Source organism: Protopterus annectens, chromosome 12.part0 (assembly GCF_019279795.1).
Source record: "Protopterus annectens isolate FY-2018-M chromosome 12.part0, PAN1.0, whole genome shotgun sequence".
Lineage (NCBI taxonomy): Eukaryota > Metazoa > Chordata > Ceratodontiformes > Protopteridae > Protopterus > Protopterus annectens.
The window spans coordinates 1107334639-1107355397 of NC_056746.1; the positions used below are offsets into that span (position 1 = coordinate 1107334639).

The window sequence follows — 20759 nt, forward strand, 5'->3', positions numbered from 1 at the left end:
GTCTTTAGTTATAAAGAAAGGTTTAAAGAAAGGTCTGGCATGTTCTTATGGACTTGGGAATCCCAAAAATCACAAAGAATCACTGGGTTCTTCACCTGAATATAGTTAAACAACTTTGCACCAATATTGCTCTCTAACTGTAGGCTACATAAATAGGCATCAATATGGCTATAAGCAATATTAATTTAATTTGTAGAGACAGTCTCATACCTGTTATGTCTATCAATACATCCATTAGTTTACATGCAAAATCATTATAATCCATTGAAACAATGCCCTGCCCCTAGTGGGCTTCATAACCCTGATAATTCTATCATGATTTAAATAATTTAATAGTGTATGTGCATCCCTCATTAAATTGTAACATTTTTCTCTATATATTCCCCGAGTCCATGATCTAAAGTCTGCTTCATGAAGTGTTTCAGACATAGCTAGTTTGGGATTCAGTGAAGGGTTGAACCCATACCTCTCAACCTCTTAGCACAAGAAATCTGGACAAAACCTGACATAATGGGAGACAAAGGACCAAAAATAGAGATAGATTTTAAAAACTGCTCTTAGAAACTTAGAAAGTTGATAGAATAATAGGATTTGTATTAGCACACATTTTTCTGAAGAATATGAAGTATGAAACTCAAATGTATACCATTATTTAGTGACTTCAATCCTCAAACCATCCCAGTGATTTGCAAGAAAACCACAGCTTTTATGAAAAGCAGACCAAAAATATGAGGCAAAAATCTGGATATTCTGTGAAAATCTGAACAGTTGAGAGGGTAGGTTGAACGTACTTCTATATGTTGGTAAAACAGAGTCACTTACTGGCCCATCAATTTTATTATCCAGCAAAGTCAAGTTAGGATTCTTTTTCATAATGAAGAGTTTCAACTCCTGGATGATGTCAACGATGTTTGTACTGGTCACTGGAACAAACATAAATCTCTTTCTAAATAAATTAAAAAACAGAGGGGCTATGGTGAGACTACTATAATTACAAATATTGAAGCAATCCTTTACAAAAGCCATCATTTCATTGTTTAGTTGTTCAGAATTTGCCTGCAGCCCTCTCAACCTCTTCCTCTCCCTAGTTGTTGAGATTTTTGAGGCCTGTTGTCATTCTCCTGTGTAGTCTGATGGTCCTGATGCTGATTGGCTCTGTTCCCTGCCAGTTTTCTTGATCTCTTAAATGGGGGAATTCTGAAAAAATCATTGAAGCCTCGTATATTTTCCATATTTGGTACATTACCAATGTCTGCATCTTCCACTAAATTACAGGAGTCCATGTTGTTCCACCTGTTGTATTTGGGAGTGGTGTGTGCAGCATCATTAGAATAATCATTATTGTCCCTAATATTTTTCTATTTCCCTGCAAGAATAACATCATACTTATGATCCACACATCTAAAAATGTCTTTGAACTCAGCTTTTTTGAACACAAACAATAGATCTGATTTCATATCAGTCTTCAGTTTTTTGAAGTCAGTAAAACGTGTATCCATAGGTTCATAGGAGGTTACTAGGTTATTGGCCCTAGGGCCTTTATAAACCTAGCCATTTACCATTGTTCCCTTATTGACCACGTTGTATGGTCTATATTTGCAGCATTAGTCTATAATCAGCACCGACTTGCCTTTATCCAAGAGGGACATAGGTGACACCCCTGGGGTAAATTTATGGTCACCTATCCAGTTGTCTAAGTTACACTTAAATAGGGTCATTAGGAACTCTGTTTTACGTGAACCGGGAGTTTGTTCCAGAGGAGTTGCAATCTGTCTCACCAGCATGTCCTGTTAATGTTGCAGGCTAGGCTAAGATCCTTAGAGTGATTGAATCTTGTCCCATTTGACTTGCAGATGTGCTGCATTTCCATTAGGGCAGGGTCTGAGACTGATGTGTAGGTCAAGCACAAGTCACCTGTCAGCAGCCTATAAGATACAGAGTACAGTGACAGTATTCACCTTCCTTAGTTTGATTAAAATGTTCATTAATTCAAATCAAGTCCTGTCAAATAGTTTTATTAGTGCTGTGTGTAGCATAGAATTTTCCAAACCATCACTGGGAAATTTCCAGACATGCAAACCTTTACAAACGGGTCCATTTTTTAACCATTCTATTAAGAAGTATTGTCTAGCTGTAGTGAGTTATATTTAGTGACTTTTATTCTCAAATATTTTGAACCGAACATTCAAATTAAATTCTGTCAGTTTACTATTGGAATTAAATTTAGCATTGCAGGAGTTGGGATGAGGGGATTTGCTAAGCCAGTCTTCTAAAATATATCCCTTTCCCAATCATTCATGACCCCTGGGCAATGGAATACAGGAGTTACTGTCAGTCCAGTTATCAGTTATTGTCTGATCATTGCTTGTGCACATAGGTCCATCAGTCATTTACCCAGACCTTTCAGCTGGTGTATTTAAACTCACCATGGAAGAAACTTGTTGTGACAATTGTAAAATAAGTGCTGTGAAGTTTCCCATTACATCTTTACAACTGCCATCAGGCAGATCATTTTGATATAGGTGGGGTGTTCAAATCCTCCAATACTGGCAACAAAGAAACATCTCAGCAATCCAAGGGTGTGGACATAGTGTGGAAAAATACACCAACCCCACCCCCACTAAACTTATTTATTATTTATTTATTTATTTATTTAGTAACATTTGTTGACTGGGAAAGTCCACTGGGTCAGAGACACATTTTCAGTGGAGGCCCTGGGGAGAAAAGCTCCACAAACAAAATACAAATGAAACAATAATTAAACACAATGAGACAATGTTACTGATATGACAGGAAAAAAACATAGAATATATATACAACATTGAAGATGTGACAGGTGAAACAATAAAATAAGAATTTTACAATTGAATAGTAGTTACATCATTTCAATCTTTGGTGAGATTCCAGTCTCCTATATAGTAAAAATATGCTAATAAATGTGAAGACTAGGTTTTTGATAAGATTTTGTCATTGTAGTATTTGGTGAAGTATATTGTTTAAGGAGGTTTGTTTTTGTTTTTAAGGCAGGTGCAGGATGCATTGTCTAGATAATGTGTTTTTAGGGCTTCCTTAAAAGTTTTTGGGTGATCAATCTAGGTAATTTCAGATGGAAGGTTATTCCATAGCTTAGCTATGGTATGGGAGAACAGGCATTGTCCTGCTCTTTTGTTGGCTTTGGTTACTGTGAGCATCAGTTTACAGGAGGATCTTAGTGTTCTACTGGGGGTGTATGTTTGTAGGATTGAGTTAAGGGCAGGGCAGTCATTTGGTTTTGAAATTAGTTTGTGGGCTAAGTTTAGTTGGGTGTATTGTAGAAGGTGGGAAAACTCTAGCCATCTTAGTTCAGTGATGGCCTGGCAGTGATGAGAGCGGCAAGGTTTTCCGGAGGTGAATTTGGCTATTTTGTTATAACATGATTGTACTTTATTACTAAGGGCTGTGTGCAGGTTAGTGAAAATGGCACTACCATATAAAAGGGTAGTTTTACTTTGGTATATTTATCCAGGCAGAGTTTGTGGCAGTATAGTTTACCCAGTTTGAAATGGGTTTTCTTGACTGTGGTTAAGATGTGTTGCTCGTATTTGAGTTTATCATCTATTGTGATACCTAGCAATTTGGGTGTTTTCACTAGCTCAATTTCTGTGCCGTCCTTAGCCAGGATTTTCAAATTAATGTTGGGTGGTTTTGTTGGGAAAAATAAAAGTTTAGTTTTTTTGGGGTTTAGCATCAATTGTGCATTAATAAGCCATGATTCAACAGAGGTAAAAGCCTGTTGTGTAAGTGTGAGTAGGTCTGAGAAAGATTTAGAGGTGGATATAAGTGTTGAATCATCGGAGTACTGGATGATATTTTGGATTAGTGGGGCTTTATGCAGGTCGTTGATGAAGACATTGAACAGTAGTGGTCCTAAAATGGATCCCTGTGGTATTCCTATATTGTTAGGTTGGTACTGAGATTGTGCATTTAACCATTTTACAGACTGTTCCCTGTTTTGTAGGTAGGAGGTAAACCAGCTGAGGGATTTTGGGGAGCAACCTAGTGTTGATAGTTGGTTTACTAGCTTAGTGTGCGACACTGTATCAAAGGCCTTAGATAGGTCTAATAGGATTACTGAGGTAGGATGGTCTGCATCCAAGGCTTTGTTGATAGATTCTGTGAAAGATAATAGGGCAGTAATGGTGCTATGGCCTGGCCGGAAACCATGTTGGGTAGGGGATAGAAGAGCATTATTTGAGAGGTGTTTAAGTAGTTGTGAGTGAACACATTTTTCCAAGATTTTACATAGAGGAGAGAGTATAGAGATAGGGTGGTAGTTGGAAAGATCATGGGAGTTTCTCCCTTTGTGTAGTGGGGTAATGTGGACCTTTTCCATAGGAGAGGAACATAAGATTCAGTGAGAGAGCAATTTATGAGAATGGTAACTGGAACTGCTCTTGTGCTAGCTGCTATTTGCAGATATTCTGGGGGAAGGTTATCTGCAGACAGAGAGCAAGATTTGAGTTGTTTTAGGAATTTCAGAATCAGAGAGGTGGGTACAGGTTGAATAGTGAAGAAGTTGTCTGGTTGTATAGTGGGGGTGTGTTCTGCTGGGGTTGGGATGTGCATGTTTGAGGTGGATGGGCAGTCTTTGAGTAGCTTTTGGATGGTAGAGATGAAGTGGGTATTAAAGACTTGGGAGATTTCTTGTGGGCTTTTTTCTGGTGCAGGGGATGGGTTTTGGATGGTGCCTGGGCTAAATAGAGAGGAGACAGACTTCCAAAAATGTTTGAGATTGTTATACGAGGTCGACAGTTTATCAGAGAAATAAGCTTTTTTATCTTGTATTACTAGCTTTTTTGATTTGTTTCGAAGTTGTTTGTAGTGGAGTTCATTTTGTTGTGTTCTGTCTCTCAGCCAAGTTTTCCAAGCTTTGTTTCTAAGAGACATAGTTTGTTTGGTTAGTCTTGTTAACCAGGGGGCATGGTTAGTTTTGGTTCATTTGGTACGCATAGGAGCTAGGCTATTTAAAGTATTTAAAAAGAGTTCGTTAAAATAGACAACGGCTTCATCCAAGGGGAGTGTTTTTAGTGTGTTCCAGTTTTGGGAGTTTAAAATATTTATAAAGTTATCCTGGTTAAAGTGGGCAAGGTTCCTGGAGGTTTTGTAGGAGTGCATTTTGATTGCATGAGGGTGAGTTCTATAGGTAAATGCTGGAAGGGGGTCACTTAATGTGTTTGGTAGGGTTCCTGAGTTGGAATAATTTTGGGGATGTGTTACAAGTATCCAGTCTAGGGTTGATTCAGAGTCTGTTGTTAGACCATGAGTGGGGGTAGTGATAAGTTGGGTAAAACTGTGAAGGTTTATGCTGTTTACTGGAGAGGGGGGTTTAAGTTTAGCCAATTAATATTGGTGTCTCCTAGTATTATAGTTTCATGCAGTATATTCTGATTTAGCCAAGATAATACATTTTCAATTATGTGGATATTGTGTCCTGGGGGAATGTAAATAACTGCTATGCATATTTGTTTGTTCCTATTTATGTGAAAGGATGTGAGTAGTAGCTCTATGTTACCAAAAGAGGAGACAGATTGTATATAGGTTGCTATTTGTAGTGAGTTTTGATAGATTAATGCTCCACCACCTCCCTTTTTATGAAGTCTGTCTGAGCGGATTATGTTATATCCTGGAGGGACAACTTCAGTGTCAGCAATGTGTGGTTTCGGCCATGTTTCTGTTACTGCAATAATATTTGGGGTATGGGCAGCTAGCCAGGCATGGAACTCAGTAGTTTTAATGCAAATGCTGCAAATGTTTATATTAATTAGGTGAAGTGTGTGTTGAGATGTTGGATTAGTTAGCCTAGTGGTAGATGAATGGGTGTGGGGAAACATTTGGTCAGCTTGGTTGTCAGTGGATGGATAAATATTGATAGGCCTGGATTTGGGTGTATATCTCCACATTGTATTAATGTGTGGAGTTGATAGAGTATGCTGTGAGATTGTTTTTTATCTGGAGAGGACATATAATGTAGTACTAGACAAAGTTTAAATATGGAGGTAGCTGGTAGTAGTTTTAATCTGTCTGAGGTAATGATATTATTTGCTAGTAGAGAGGGGGAGATGTCTGAGCAACTAATTTGTTAAGTTGTATGGGAAATGTTTGTGTGCTGTTACTGTTTGGTGGGGGGTATATGGTTGCATGTAAGGATGTGGTCTGTATTAGTAGGAATAGTGTGAGGATGTGAAGTATACAGGCAATAATATCAAATAAGTGATGATAAGTGCAGAAGGGAGGGGCCATGATAATTGAGGAGTTATGTGGGTGTGGCTGACAGGGTGGCAGTTGTGGTTTGATTGTGTTGGAAGTGATGATTGGATGAAGGTGAGAGAGGGTGGGGTTCTGGCTAGAGATAAATGTAATGAGGATGGGGTGTGTGGGAATGGGGGTAGGGTAGGGGAGCGAAGTGAGCCCAGAGTGAAGCAGAGGGTGAATGGAGCGGGGCAGAGCCTGGGCTTGAAAACAGTCAAACAGCAGACAAAAAGTAGCAAAGAAACAATCTCCAAAAAGTTAAAGCAGCACTGCAGATAAGAAAAACATGAAAGCCTCACATGCACTTTAAAGTGTATAGTCTATCTGAGCTAAAGTCCTACTTTAGACAAAAATATGTGAGAATGTATTGCTGAAGGAATATGCAGCAATAAGAAGGGAGGGGAGAGATGTTTGCAGTATGGGTCAGGAGGGGAGAGCAGTACAGGTACCGGGCTAAAGCCAGTTGCAGGAGAGGCAGCTAGATAGGAATACTGTATCAGGGGCACAAATGGCAGGGTAGATAGAGATGGACCTAACAGAAGAGCTAGATAAGTAAAAAAAAGCCTAAGGGAAGCACAGTGGTTGGGAAGGAAAAAGATGGACCTAACAAGAGAAAGTGAGGTATATGGAGGCCACTCTGCAGCGAAGTCTCTTAGAGTGAAATAATTATTTAAACATTGAACAGTATATTATTAATAGAGAGCCAGACATACATAGTATTTGGTGCAACTGTGGAGATTCAGCTGTTCTGGTCACCCACAGAAGCTGTAGTGAGCCCGACCGCTTTATTATGTAGTTCAGCTTGTCGAGGGAGAGGTTAGGCAGGGATAACAAATGTCCTTTTGGTTGCAGGGCTTACTAAAAAGAAAAATGGAGCAGTCAGTACAAAGATATCTATATAGGTGGCTTCAGGCAGCTAGAATTGTATAGAAATACTAGCATAATGTCATATATGAAGTTTCAAATAAATAACTTCACTGGTTACATTAGTGTAGCAAAAACCCATAAGGCTATGATTAAATCCTAAACTGGACTGCAATTAAAAAGAAAACAACGAAAACAATTGGATACAGTGATACTGTGTCACAAACACCATAAGCGTTAGCCTTAAATCCTTTTCTACAGACAGAGTTGCGAACAGCTTACAGCAGCATACCTAGTTTTGAGTGGTACATTACAACTGCATAGTCCAAATATTACGTAGGCATCTTTTAGACCTTTGTGTCTGTGTTAGACACCTTTCTGTGACATTTTAGTGGATATAATCCCTCAAAACTCATTAACCATCACATTAAAAGTAGCCGTTAGAGAGAAACAACAGCTAATTACCTTAAGGGCAGTTAGCGTTTGTTGTACGCTGTATGCTGTTGTAGTAACCAGGTCTAATCCCTTCCCACAAAGGAATACCTTTATCCCAACAGGTTAGACATAATTTCCTGCAACAACATACATTGTGGCAGATATTTATTAGGTATTAGGTAATCCACAGTAAAACCCTATCCTATGGGAAGAGTCAGATCGATACAAAGTATTAACTGTGTTCCTTATTTTGTCTGTAATACACAGCAATGCAGCCGTGCGAGGGCAGTTAATTTCAGTTAGTGCATGTAACCAATGTATCTATGACCAGCACTTTAAGCCTGTATCCATTTTATAAATAACCGGTACTTTTAAGGCATCATACTATAACAACAGCTCTAATAATTGCGTTAACATGGCTAGGTATGCTGTATTACAAATATCACAGTATAAATGAAAAACCAGGCTAGATATCTTAAATATCACTTAGTGAGCCAAGCTCTACAGATATTCAAAGCTGTGTATTTACAAACCTTACACCATTGGTATGAATAGCAGTGCGACTGATAACTCAAAAAGCATTCAGCAAACAGCATACACCATAGGCAATACATAGCAGTACGACTGATAAGTCTAATCAAGAGTATTAATCAAACAACAGCAGAAAAGGTGCTATTCTTCATCAAAATGAAGAGATAATCACTTACAGGGAGATATGCTGCAGAGATGGCGTTCCTAAGCACAAGCACGAGGGAGAGGGATTCAAAGATGGCGCTACGGGGGGGGGGGGCAGGGGATTTAGTAATCTTGGCCTGTCGGCAACTGGTTAATGGGGAGAGGTAAGGAAAAGGGAGGGGTAAAAATGCAGGAAAAATGGGTGAGCGGGCTCTGCAGAGCCTGGGCTTGAAAACAGCCAAGCAGCAGACAAAAAGCAGTAAAGAAAACACTCTCCAAAAAGTTAAAGCAGCACTGCAGGTGAGAAAGACATGAAAGCCTCACATGCACTTTAAAGTGTATAGTCAATTTGAGCTAAAGTTCTACTTTAGACAAAAATAAAGAAACATCTCAGCAATCCAATGGTGTGGACATAGTGTGGAAAAATACACAACCCCTCCTACACCGAACTTATTTGTAATTATCATTGCCTTTGTCCAGAAATCTTGTGCAAAAAAGTTGAAATGTATGATTATATTTTATATATATTTATATATTTTTTTCAATGTTTTTTTTCAACCATTTCCGCCTGATGAAGAGTACAGAGCAGATACAGTACATAGTTTTATTTTTAATCATTGCACAGGCTGAATTACGGTCACTGCCCCATTTGGAGTATAGTCTTCTACTTGATTAATTTTGTGGTGTTATGTTTACTGTATGTATATTTAAAAAAAATTGTGTTTGTTTTACAAATAAGTAGCTTTAGTAATGGTATTTCAAAAATGGTTGTTAGGAAACATTTTTTTCGCAGAAATAGCTGTGTTTATATATATATATACACACACACACACACACACACACACACACACACACACACACACACACACACGGGTCTATATCAGTTTGTTGAATGGCTATTCAGCGAATACCCATTCGTCCAACACCTATTTATCGAAGCCGCTTTTCAGCAAACGGCAGATTTTCACTACGGCAAACCAGCAGTTTGGCCACTGTCTGGAATTTGTCCTTTCCCCCACTGTAGTGAAATCATGGAGTTGGTATATTTTGTTGGGGGATGAGGGGGATAGCATCCCACCTTGGCAGGTTTTAAATTTTGTTTTATTTTTTTTACGGTCACTCAGTTGGACAACCGCTTGTTTGCCCCAGTGAAAATCCACCATTTGCTGAAGAGCGGCTTCAATAAATAGGTGTTCGATGAATGGGTATTCTCTGAATAGCCATTTGACAAACTGATATACACACATACCCACACGTATATATATATATATATATATATATATATATATATATATATGTATATATGTATATATATATATATATATATATATATATATATACATATATATATGTATATATATATATATATATATATATATATATATATATATATATATATATATATATATATATATATATATATATATATATATATATATATATATATATATATATATATATATATATATATATATATATATATATATATATATATATATATATATATATATATATATATATATATATATATATATATATATATATATATATATATATATATATATATATATATATATATATATATATATATATATATATATATATATATATATATATATATATATATATATATATATATATATATATATATATATATATATATATATATATATATATATATATATATATATATATATATATATATATATATATATATATATATATATATATATATATATATATATATATATATATATATATATAAATACATATATATATATATACATATATATATATATATATAAATACATATATATATATATATATATATATATATATATATATATATATATATATATATATATATATATTTATATATATATATATATATATATATATATATATATATATATATATATATATATATATATATATATATATATATATATATATATATATATATATATATATATATATATATATATATATATATATACATACACACACACATATGCACACACACTACTATAGGTACTATATATATATATATATATATATATATATATATATATATATATTAAATGCATGGTGTGTGTGTGAATATCTACTTGTATGTATGTGTATATATATATATATAGAGAGAGAGAGAGAGAGAGAGAGAGAGAGAGAGTTTTTTTTTTTAATACAAAAAAATTGGTCTGAGTCTGCAAGCAATCCATTACATCAGCTGCTTCAGGTAAAACTAAGGACATATACATAACAGAAAGAGGTAAGTGGGCATACTGGAAAACACAGTGTGTGTGTGTGTGTGTGTGTGTGTGTGTGTGTGTGTGTGTGTGTGTGTGTGTTGAAGGGATGGGATCAATAGGTCTCCTTCTTCTCTAAAAACAACTGTTAGCCACAGCCTCCTTGTCTTTTGCTCCCGTCCTGAAACTGCAGATTGACTATGACTGGGGTGCTGCTGTGAAACCAAACCATACCTCTCAACTGTCCAGATTTTCACAAAATGTCCAAATTCTTGGCTCATATTGTTGGTCTGTTCCTTAAAAATGTGTGTGTTTCTGTCAAATCACTCAGGAAGTCGATTAAATACATCTTGAGTTTCAGGCTTCATATAATTCAGAAAATGCACGTTAATACAAACTGCTATTCTAGCAACTTTGTAAGTCTATAAAAGCAGTATTTAAAGTCTGCCCCTATTTTTGGGCCATTGACCCTCCATTATTTTAGAGTTTGACCAGATTTCTTACGCCAAGAGGTTGAGAGTTATGAACCAAACTCGCACTTACTTTTCCAGCGCTATTTACTAAAATGTGTAGCCACCCAGAAGCAAGGGTGTAGCCAAGCATATTCTTTGTACTCTATTGAGTAATTTTTTCTGAGAATCATATCAACAAGGTTTTTTTATTCAGGTCATATTATGTCTACAATTGTCTAAATGAATGCCTTGTAGTTTTAGGGGAACAACTGATTATGTTATTTACATTTATTAAGTGTTGTGGGCAGCATTTTGAGAAATGTGTCCATTTTTAAGTGAAAGGTGTCCAAGGAGGGTAGCACTAAGAGCTTGTGAGTATAAAATGGAATTTGCTTACTACACCCCTATCCGGAATACTGAGGTTTCGTTGAATGCAGTATTTGTGTAAGTAACACCGTATTTTTGAAAGATGTATTTCTCGTGTAAGTAGTAACTTAACATGCTGCACTGTTTTCCATTTCAAATTCAGTAAGTGCATTATATTGGGGAACAATTACCCAGAGGAGAAAGTAAATGTAACCAGCTACGATATGTTACTAGCTACGTAATGAAATGCTTTTTTATAACAAAACTTCAGTATTCCTGTCATACCTCTCAACTGTCCCTGATTTTCAGGGAAGTCCCTGATTTTGACTCAAATTTTAGCTCTGTCCCTCTTAATCCCTCCTAAAACTAGTGACTTTTGGAGGAAAGGTGGTGAATTACACTTAATGAAAAATGACAATAATTAAGAGTTATAGACTTCTTTTACTTCAGAAAATGTGTATTAATTCATATGCTTTCATTCTGTCAATGTTTCAAGTTAATAACAGTAATATTTTAAAAGTGTCCCTGATTTTTTCTTGACTTGTCCCTGATTTTGTTGAAATTTGTCCCCGATTGGTTGAGATGTCTGTTCCTGGCAGCTACGCAGTACATACTGCTGGAAAATGCATTTTTAGTGGAGAATGTACATCAATATTGGACTATGCTATGCCGACAGAATAGTATAACTGGCGATTGTTTATACTGCACTGCAAATCTAGTCATTTCATCCAGGTGAACAGCTCTCGACCTTTTATCTCCATAATTAGGGACATAGAAAATAACTGGAGAAAAATACACCATATTAGAGACACTTTTCATCAATACTAGTACTATTAATTTAGGAAGCTGATAGGTAATCAACAAAAGTGGTATCCAAAAGAAACGACACATAACATTTTTATACGTAACTGTAATGATGATCAGAATTTGGTATTTATAATCCACCACCTTTTCTTTAAAAAAAATCAAATTTTAGGCGAGAAGGAGCATACATGGATGAAAAACCGAGGACCACTTATACCCCTCAAGTCACAAGCTTCAGCAAACTTTTCAAAAGCTTGCTATAATACTCCCATTCTACACATGCTCAATGACTATTTTATACTGAGCATGCGTCAAAGTAGATCAGGTCAGCTGTTGGAATAACACAGTGTAAATTCAAGTGTAGCATCTCTCTGTACGGCTTTTGGGAGTTAATATTTACATTGTTGTAGTCCTTCACATTGGAGAAGTTATACCTGGTCACTATCAGGATTTCACCGGAAAGCGTGAATAAAGTGGGCTTTGTTGTTAGGTGTACCATTGGTTTGTTTGTGCGTTGTTTTCGGAGAACAGCATTTGGATTATTGCTTCTTCGTGACAGGGTACCGTTCTCGATGTGTTCAGCCAGGTACGATTCTTAGTCGTTAGGCCTATGCCCAGGCTTTCAGAAGAAAAAGCGGTTGTGGGTTGTCTGCCCTTTCCGTTAGGAGAACTTTCTCTGGGAAGAAGTGCTGTGTTAGTTGGGCCTACGTTGCATTATATACGTGTATGTATTTGTCACTTTTTGTGGATGTACAGTCGGTATTTTTGATCCACTTCTGTGGTATGGGAGAAGAAGCCGAGATTCAATATTAGTATCTTTTATTTCCTTTTCTAGTTCACGGCTTTTTTATTTCACAGTTTTAAATGGCACTGAAAATATGGTTCACTGTTATAAAAGCTCTCAATTTGCTTTAGGAATGTGAGGAAAAGGTAGGGGCGCTTTAAATATTGTACTTTTTAAGCGGTTTGGTACAAAGGTAATTATGGTTGTATTATACAGCTTGTATACATCCTGTAGAGTAAAAGTATTATTATAATGGGTAACATATCTGTTGTCTATAGAATAAAAACATTGTCATGTATTAGAAAGCTGTTAAAAATCTATATTTATCAACTTTGTGCCAGAAAATCGGTAACACTTCAGATGTAGCTCTTAATACGAGGTCCGCTACACTTTATGATCGCATTTTGCTTTTACATTTGAATCATTTTATCAAAGTAACGAAAGATAAGTGTCAAAAAAAGTAATGACACCTAGAGGAGACCGTCAATGTATGGTATCAAAACAAAAGCACTAGAAGGCAGGCTTGTCAAGCAGTGTTGTCCGATTGTTTTTAAATGGTTCTTTAAAAAAAGGTGTGTTACACTTGGTGTGCAGTATTTATTGTGATCTCTCAAACCAGCACTTTGGTAGTAGGTTAAGGACTGCTTTGCACACCTAGCCTGACAGTTTACCTGCTTGTTGGGTAAATGACAAATGGTATTAACAAACGAGTTTTTTTTTTTTTTTTGCTCATAAGATTCTCTAATAATTTGTGCTGCTATGATTTATTTTTTAACCTTATTTTCTTTAAAATGTTCACAAAGAAAAAAGTGGTGATGACTGGAACCTTCTCCTTCCCCATGAGCTGTTCAGCTTGTAGTTTTCATGTTTGGTCCTGCTATTTCCACACACCTTTGGATTTAAAAGCTGTTTTGTCACTCACTCTATGTAGACTGTCGAAATGTAAACATTTCTTTCGTATCCCCCTTCCCAATTTCAGTTCTTCACATTTCATTAATCGAAGCCCGACTTTACATAGTTTCTTGGAGCAGGTCATGCATTTATTTTGTCTTCTTCCTCCTCTGTCATCACAGCAATGAGGCCTGCAGAAGTGTGTCCCTTATTTGTGGAACAGGTCTTACTAAATGTCTGTTGTGAGAGAGGTGAGGCACTGTGATGGGAGAGTGATACCAATGCCGCTAGTGTGACCTACAGATGGCAGGATGTCACCCACTGTGATATCGGAATGGATGGCTGCAGTGGGGTTTGAATCCAACCGCTGCCAACCATGGGTAAAGTAAGGGCAAGAAAATGCACAGAAGTCTGTTTCCGTAATTTACAAAATATAACTTGGCCCAGAGCATAAAGGGAATATGCATTGCTGTCCTGGATAGGGCTTTCAGCATCCTCACCCAGATTAAACACAGGACATGTGCTGAGCCTGGGCCTTTGGTTAGGCATCCCCAGGCCATTGTTTCTTTGCTGTGTGCGAACCACTGACTTCCAGTGCTCCTTTACCCGTTGAAACTGCCTTTCATACTCAGTAAGTGTATGTATGAGGGTGGGTGGGTGTGTAAGAAAACCACAGATCCTCATAGTGAGGAAAAGTGTTGGTGTGTTTATTAGTTGGGCACTAGCCACATAGGATAGGAATACAGTATATACGATACCAGTAGGAGTAGAACAGGTATGAAAGATGAGACTTATCCTGTTGTAGCATGGGTGAACAGCTTATTTATGGCCCTAGCTCAAGTAAGTTGACAGTAATCTCTGTGTTAAAGCTGATAAATACTGCAGGTCATGTAAACTGGAGTTGGATCTGACAGAACTCTTAAGGGTGAATGCGCTCATCAGTTTGTTTTTCAGTAAAGAAGTTTTGATTGATTACTTTTGTAAGTGCTTGATTAATCTGAAGTCTCAATTGAGCTTGCTTGATTAATCTGAAGTCTCAATTGAGCTTGCACAGTGCATTTTTGATTAGGATTCTCAACCAGCAGCTCTGTTGCTTACAAGTACTAGTTTTCACTGTGTTCTATGTATAATGTAATCTGGTATGATATAGTACAATATACTTTTATATGCATACCGGCCATGAAGGCTAACAGAATTCTCCAGTTCCTCATAGCTTCTTCCTGATACATTAGTACTGCCACCACCCTGGTATAGCCAGGACCTTCCAGTTGCTGTTATTAATCAATATAAATACTTATGTGGTTTGCTGGTATTAGGCCTAAGCAGTCTAATGGATGACAGGTTGTTAACCAGTAGTGTAAATAATGCTCACTCTTTTCTGATGCATAAATAAAGTATGGCAACCACAAAAAGCTTGAAATTTAAACTAAACTTAAATAAAGCAAATAGTTCAAATACAGATGAAAATATGTGTAGGTTGACAAACACAAGAAAATGCAGTAAAAAAAAAATAGGATATATACAGAAAAAAATTAAGCTCCAGGTACCCAAGTTCAGTGGCTATTGCTTATTTCAGAAATACTGTCCTTGAATGCCATAAATTAGATAAGTAACTAGTACTCGCAGTCCACCACACAGCATCAGCTTTTCTAGCATAGCACCTAATTTTATAAAATGTTTTTCCCCAATTTTTTTAATATGACATCCTCCTCATGCTGCTATCCTGGTGAAATGTAGTATTAGACCATTTTTATTAATTGTCATAACAATGATCCTCTGAACCAAAAACTGTGCTTTCTCTCCTTTGACTCTACACTGGTGTCTTGGTTGTATGTAAGTTATTAACTCTGAGGTTACAGCTCAAAAGACAGCTATTGTATGTTTTTACATTCCCAACACAAGTCAGCAAGTGTGGAAATACAAAGCACTTCAGAAACTTTTTTTTTCCTGTTCTTTAATATTGAAAGATACAGAAGTCAGACTGTTACTCGCTGTTTGCAGATGAACAGTACGAGAGAGAGAAAAATAATTAACTTTTTGCATTTGTTTCCTGTAGCTTGGCATTACATCAATGTAAAGAAGTAGCACTGTCATGTTTTGAGTGTACAACTACATCTTTTCTTTGGCTTTTAATTTGGATTAGAGTACATTGAGAAACTACTGCAGTGCTTTGTAATTGTGCAACGCCTTTATTTATAGGCTGGATTAGATTGTTAAATTTCTTACCTGTTTATGCATACCTTAAACAATGCTTATGTTTCAATGTATCTATCTGGGAAGTTAAGGAGACTCTAGCCTCTTCCCTTCAAAATGCTATTCCTACTTCATAGGTTCATATTAAGCCAACTGTCCTTGTCGGCCATTTTTAAGTCTAGCCATTTACACTATGTGAGAATCAAACCTTGCATCTTGTGTCTGTTAAGGTAAACATCTTGCCAACCTCCCAACCCAAATCAATGACGCTCTTATTGGAGGTCAGGAACAAACCTTGTACCTTTTTCACTGGAGGAGAACACCGTCACCGTTATGACAACTTGTCTTTCTTGGAGACATGGTTATGGAAGTATCTTCTTCAAAGCTGTGTTTTCCTAATAGGTACAGTATGATCTGGTAGTCCATACACAAGTACCCACTCTTAGCCAGAAAATGTGATATTTAAATCAGTAGATTTGCTTTGCTTACACCACACTGGTAGTACAAGGCCTATTGCTGTTATAAATGGGCAAGGTGATCAGGAAGATTCTTAAGACGCTGATCCAGTTGGGGGTTTCCTCCACTCCGTCCCTTCTGGGAACTGAAATTGTTTCCCTCAAAGCTAAGTCTCTCTGTGTCTCTCTTTTCATCTGTATCGAGCTCCCGGGATTGTAGCCAACAGAAAGAGCTGGGGCCAGGTACGAGGCGCTACCCATCTACTCCAACTGTCTCCCTGACTTCTTCTACTCTGATGTTGTTGGATTGCCGATGTCTCTTCCCTATGTTGGCTCTGTCGCTGGCTGTCCTGCTCTACCTGGAATCCATGGTCCACCTTCCCCCATCCTCCTGTCTTCTTCAGTAGCCCTACTGGGGTGGGAACTGGGGGGAGGGGGTTGACTAGGTTAGTGTTCCAGGTGGTGTTGTCGGAAAGGGTCTTGTTCATAGGGGCTGGTTTCTGAGCTGTGACCCTTCCTGCCAACCCCCCTTAGATCAGAGACTTGAGCATTGAGCATGGCTCCAGTCAGCAGCTTCCCCAAGGGCTTTCCAAGCTCTTCCCCTAGAGGGAGCCCCTCTTCCAAGACCCTCCTGAGTGTCCCACAGAGGAGATCCCTCCTAAGAGGATGTATTCAAGGAGGCACATTGGTCTCCATCACATGGACAGGATTTGGACAGATTTGGAGGGATCCCAGATCACAGATCACCACTGTCTCCTTTGTAGACATTTCCATCAGAGATCCGGCAGATAGGGTAGGGGGTTGCCCTTCCTTGGAAAGAGTCGGTGTGCTTTTAGAGGGGACATGCACACTTTTGTCGTCACCTCGGCGGGCGAGCTTATGGATTTGGTGTCCTGCCGGGCCTGGAAGGTGCCATATTCTATTGAACTGATTCCTACCCATCTGGACAAGTTTTATTTCCCCTTAAGGATAGACCATGTTGGACCGAGGGTATTCTGGTTAATGCCATGGTTGTGGCAGCAGCTACTGAAAAGGAGCTAGCTGAACAGAGCACCACTTTTTGCTGAACAGGGAGTCCAAGGCGATGGACAGGTTTGGTAAGTGCATTTACACCTCAGCCATTTTCTCACTGCGAGCATTAAACTACCTGGCACACTTTTTTTACTCGATTGCAGGGGGAACTGGTGAAAGAACTCTGACTCTAGCAGAGATCATGTTGGCAGAGGACTTCCAAGATCTCCCCCTGACTGACCACTCTTAAGCCTTCTAGAAGAATTGGACAAAGACTCTTCTCCCACTCCATGGAAGGTGACTCACGAGCAGCCGGCTCAGGCATTGCTATTCGAAGACATGCCTGGATGAGGCTTTGTGATGTTGCAGAACCCTTTAAGGTGTCCTTTGTCAATGTTCTGTTTGATGGGTCCTCACTAGAGTGATAGCAGATGCATGGAAATTGAGATCTACAAGATGTAAACAATACATGAGCTCTTATAGTGCTGATACAAGTATACCTTATGATACAAGTATTGATAGAAATAAGTTTAGAATAGTGTTTAGATTTGCAAGTGATTATTAAAAAGAATTGGCACTTATTACATGAAATACCAGGTCTGGTTTCCACAGTTGGTGACACCCCAAACTTCAGTTTTAGAAATAATGTGTCTTTAAAGCAGCAGCTCTATAATAGAGAACATCAGTCTTTTAGAAAAATTCTCTCAGACAGGGCACCTTCCCGTGCAGGAATTGTGCTGCTTGTCAGCATGTGTACACTAAAAATGAGTACATTCATCCTGTGAAATGTTTTAAACTTTATACGAAGAATTACTATGATTGTAAAAGTGTCGATGTTTAGTTTTGTCATGCCTATTATGTAGGCAAAACAAATAGGAGTTTTAAAGAAAGAATGTTAGAACATATAAGGGACATACGGAACCAGAAGCAATCAAATGCTCTAGCTAATCATATCCTGAATACAGACAGTAGTTATTGTTTTAAATTTTTAATCTTACAACAAATAGTAAGGACAAACAGAGGTGGTGATGTAGAAAACCACACTGAAGAATTAGAACAACAATGTATCACTAAATTACAAGCAGATAGATATCCTGGTTTGAATGGCTGCACCTCATTAGTTCCTTACCTTAAGGCAAGGCACCTTAAACACTAAATATGAGTTTTTTATATATTTTTTATTGTACTATTATGGTTATGTGCACAAAATGTGTGTATATGCATATTTTAATAACCATCAGGGATGACATTCCACCTTTTTTAAAATATTATTGTGTGTAAATACACACCTTTCTATATATTTTATGCATTTTTTTTTATGGATATCTATATATGTTCTTATGTTAGTGGAGTAATATCTCTCTAAATTGTGATGTCATACTAATTGTCCTAGTATTTAACCCAAGCATCAGTTGTAGTGATGTGGTCTGATGAAGCAACATTAAGTTGTGAAAGCGCTTACAGTTTGTCTTCTGCAATAAAGTACAGTGACTTATTTCCAGTGTGTAACTTTGGTGCCTTAATTTACTTTTGCTGTTGTGTGTTTTGGGCACCTCAGTGTACCTGCAGCCGTTTCATTTTTGCATCTTCAGTCCCCTTAGAATGACACCAGAAGCTTAGCCAGTTGTTGAACTCAATCATTTTCTGCTTGTACGGTGGTATCATTCTGAGTGATGGTAAGATGCTGCTCAGGGCTAGGGTCATACCCACCTGGGTTACATAATCAAAAAGCTCTTTCATGTAGTTCAGGGAGGTACGTCTCAGGTCATTCGCACCCACATGTACATTGGTAGTCCTATTTGTACCTGTTGTTGAAGGACCTGAGTGCGCGTGTTGTGTGGTGGATCCTGGCACCTGACAGGCAGCTGGCCTGTTACTTTCTCTTTATTCAGCCTAGTGAGTGGGTCTTCATTGTGCCTCACTATAGAGTCACCTGTGACTAGTTTGTTTGGCATGCTGTTTTGCCTTAGGGGCTTTGGTTGAGTGGCGCACTGTTTAGGTGACTTGTTTGTCTCATTATTAGTGTTGTGGTGGTTGGGTGCGTTTCTGCCTTGGAGGTCTCTGCTGTTTGTGTAGATTTTTATTGAGAGGCTCCACGGAGGTGGGTGTGTGGTTTGTGTTTTTATGTAAAGGCAGTGCTGGTGTGTGTTCTGGAGGGCTGTGTGTTCCATGTGGTGTGGTGCAAGTTTTGACCTCCTCTTGACCAGCTATTCTGGTCTTTGCTGGAGAGTGTGTGTCTTACAATTTGGATATACAAATGCATCTCTCACAAGTCTTAGTGTTGGGAGGTAAGAGGAGAGGGTTGTCAGTGTACATGAGGCAGTTGCTACATTGCCTCAGGATGCCCAAGTTCACCAGGTTAATAGGAGAAAGCGCAGGGAACTGACCTTTTAGACATGCCTGGGTGGGCATTAATAAATACTGGAGTTTCCTTGTAGAACGTTTAGTGCTGGTAGCACTTTTGTGTGCTACAATAATTGCTACAAGAGGTCTGGTAAAGTGCTAAACTAATAAGCCAGTAAAAGTGTAGGAGAGGAGAGAACTAGCAGCGGGTCTAAGGGAAAAATTTTAAAGAGCAGGCTTTGGCACCACTCAGAAGCTTATGAACAGTCCTGGATACAGCAGATCTGTACCTGAACTAGACTAGTTACAGGAAAGGCAGGAAACGAGTGCAAACGCGGACTTTTAAACCAGAAAGATGAAGGAGATGGGGACTGTCCATATGGCTAATAAACTACAAGTTCTGGGCCAGAAACCACTCCTCTTGCGGTAGATAAGCTACCTAGTGCTTACCACTCTCACTGATGAGCTAGAAGGCTTTCCTCCCAACACAGGCTTGTGGGACTCAGAAACTATCCAAGAGTCCTGGATACAGCAAATCTGTATCTGGACTACACTAGTTACATGAAAGGTGGGACACGTACAAATGTGGGCTTTTAAACCAGAGATTAGAAAGAGATGGAAAAACTTGCATATCTATACTTTCCCTTGAGAAGCTTGCAGAGGGCCATGCTTTGATGTGTTGTCAATAGCAAGGCTTATTTGACTGTAAAGCTGCTTAAAAAGAATAGGAACTGTCTGTATGTACAAAATGAACACTTGTCAAAGGATTTCCCTTTAGGTGTTGCACTGAAGTCCAATTACTTGCATTTTTATTAGCTTGAGCAAGGATGTTCAGTGTTTTTCTCATTTGTTTGCTTGCAGTGATTTTGGTTGCATGGTATATTTTGGCAATAATCCGCAACTGGGTGTGGGTAATTCTGGATTTACCCACAATTGGGGTAGTTTGATCGCA

At 37.9% G+C, this 20759-nt stretch overlaps 1 protein-coding gene across 1 annotated transcript in view; it reads left to right on the forward strand.

The window, feature by feature from the left end:
* Positions 1–12407: 12407 nt before the first annotated feature.
* The window catches only part of SYS1 (SYS1 golgi trafficking protein), a 262613-nt gene continuing 254261 nt past the window's right edge, over positions 12408–20759 (forward strand). Inside the window, 1 exon segment of the mRNA XM_044090116.1 lies at positions 12408–12716. The gene's annotated coding sequence lies outside the window, so the exon portion shown is untranslated.